Consider the following 2842-nt stretch of genomic DNA (forward strand, 5'->3'; position numbering starts at 1 on the left):
TCCGTTGGCTCAGGACCACCCCCAGCCCCTGCCCAGAGCGCTCCCATACTGACTGTCCACATGCTAGCAGGGCGGCCCCCCACTGCCCAGGCGGGGCCTCCGCCCGGCCCCCTGCACCCACCCTCCCAGAGCTCAGGTCACCTTGCGCAGCCCAGCCAGTCGGGCCAAGGCCGGCCACTTCCTCTGGCCTCAGGGGCCACCCGCCGGGATGTGCCCTTCTCAGAAGTGTCATTAAGGGCCACTGTGTGCCATCTGTGCTCAAGGACCACAGAGGGACCCTTGGCCCTGCAGCGTGATTTCCACACCCAGGCCAGGGGTCGCCCAGCGGCCGGCCCGGCAGATGTGCCCCCACAGAACTGTCCTGCTTGCTCACAAGCACCGCCAGGCTGTCCCTCCTGCATCTGGAGTCCCGCTCGCGTCCACCTGGCCACAGTGGCCCCCCCAGCAGGCACCCCGGGCCTGGCCCCCTTCCTGCCTTTCGGGGGGTGGGGTGGCTACAGCAGACCAGGGGTGGGCAAAACCAGTAAACACTTGTGCGCCGAGCTCGCCTCTTCCCTTGAGGACAGACACGGGGTCTGCAGGGCGACGGAAGCCCTGCGGCAGGTGGGGTGGGGGAGGGTTATGGCGCCCAGCTGTACCTGTTAAAATGGGGTGGGGGGGCGGGATTGCCCAGGAGGCGAGGGCGGAACCACAGGCCACAGACAGAGCCTGCTGCCCTCCCCCCGCGACCCCCACCACGTACGAGCCCCAGGCTGTCCCCCGAGGACACCCCATAGGCTGGAGATGCCAATACCTCGGCGACCTGCCCGGGGCCACGTATGGGAGGGACAGTGGGAGGAGAGGGGTGTCCCGCTGGTTCACCCCTGCTGGCGCTCAGCCCGGAGATCCGCCCCCCACATTGAAGGGGCGGAGCAAGGGGGCGCCCTTTCCTGCAACCCCCTCCAGCGTCTGGTCCCGGAAAGGGGCCGTGAGAGGCCGGGTCAAACAGGAGCTGAAAGGAGGATGAAAGGGGGGTGGGCGGAGGGGCAGAGAGCCCTCACCCTCGGGTCCCAGGCCGCCCACCCCCATCCCAGGTCAGGGTTTCCGGGGTGGCGGGCTGTGGTCTGCGCTCACCACGTTTTCGCATCGCCCGGCACTTGGAGGCGAGGGGTCCTCTTACCCCCCCAACACCGTCTGCCCGCGGTGCCCCCTCCCCGTCAAGGCGCAGGGCAGGGAGGGGGACTGAGCGCTGGCTACGGCTGTGCCGCCCCTGCCCTGCGTTCCTGCTCCCCTCACCTGGACCATCCGGGCTCGGGCCCAGGGCTACCCCCGGAAAATCCTCACCTGCCGGGAGGTGGAGCAGGGAGGGGGTGCGGGAGCAGACCAGAGGCGGGCGCCTTCAGGACTTGCGGGAGCCCTGGCCTTCCACGGGTGGGGGAAACCGAGGCCCAAACAGGCCATGACTGCGAGCCTGTCGAGGACATTCGGGGCTGTAGGGACTGGGGTGAGGAGGGGCCTCCTCGGGCACGGCTTCCGGCTGTCCGCGTGTGTGCTGCCACCAAGTGGCAGTGGTGCTCAGAGATCAACCTCCAAGCCAAGATCTTAGGCCACACCCAGCGCCCCCTGGCCTGGCAGGCCCGCTTTGACCAGTAACACCCTCCCCCATCCCAGGCCCCTCCTGCCCAGGAGAAAGACGCTGAGGAACTCAGGCCCCAGGATGGGAAGGGCTAAAGGTAGGTGGCTAGGTCACCCCGGGCCCGGGCTCTCACTTGACCCACAGGGAGTCTTTGGGACATCTGTGTGCCTCATTCATTCACACATTCATTCACCCATTTCTCAAGCAGGTGCTGAGTACCACTGGGTGCCCCGCTGACCCAGCATCAGGAAGTAACATTGACAAAGATCCCCGCCCTTGCAGCTGGGGACCAAGCCTGGGTCTGCCCTAGACCGAGGGCCTGATTGGGTCAGGATTCTCAGTCCTGAAGCCCAGGCAAACGGGGACCGTTCATCACCCTGCCAGGAGCTGAGTTTTGCGTGCGGGAGACAGACGACTAAATACATACATTATATGGGGTGTCCCGCGCCAGGCTGAGGCTGGGGAGAACGAGGCGGGAAAGCAGACAGGAAGTATGGGAGAGGGCGCCTTGTGAGCCGAGACTGCAGAGGCGAAGGGCCATGAGCTGCCTGGTTCTAACGGGATCTGACAGGTGAGAGATGGGATCTGACAGGCAGGCAGGTGGGGCCATGGGACGTCCAGCATGGACACCATGGGTATGAGCAAAAGTGACCGGCATTTCGGCCTCAGTGACTGGAAGGCAGAGCTCCATGGGCTGAACAGGGGACACAGCAGCTATAGTTAGTGTTTGGACCTGGTGAGTTTGAGCTGCCTATTGGACATTCATTCATTTACCAGGACTTATGTAGTGACTACTGTTCCCTCAGTGAACAACATAGACACAGGTCCCTGCCCGAGGCAGAGGAGCAAGGCAAAAAAACATAAAATAGTGAGTACATTATCTGAGATGTGAAAAGGGCATTCAGAAAAGGCAGAGGGGTGCCTGGTAGCTCAGTCGGTTAAGCAACTGACTTCAGCTCAGGTCATGATCTCCGCAGTTCGTGGGTTCGAGCCCCGCATCGGGCTCTGTGCTAACAGCTCGGAGCTTGGAGCCTGCTTCCGATTCTGCGTCTCCCTCTCTCTCTGTTCCTCCCCTGCTCTTTCACTGTCTGTCTCTCAGAAATAAATAGACATAAAAAAAGAAAGAAAGAAAGAAAGAAAGAAAGAAAGAAAGAAAGAAAGAAAAGGCAGAGCTGGATAAGGGAAGGAGCTGGTCCTGGGGGCATAGTGGCAGGTGGGTCTCATGCA

Source organism: Puma concolor, chromosome B4 (assembly GCF_028749965.1).
Source record: "Puma concolor isolate L17-30 chromosome B4, mPumCon1.1.hap2, whole genome shotgun sequence".
NCBI classification, from domain to species: domain Eukaryota; kingdom Metazoa; phylum Chordata; class Mammalia; order Carnivora; family Felidae; genus Puma; species Puma concolor.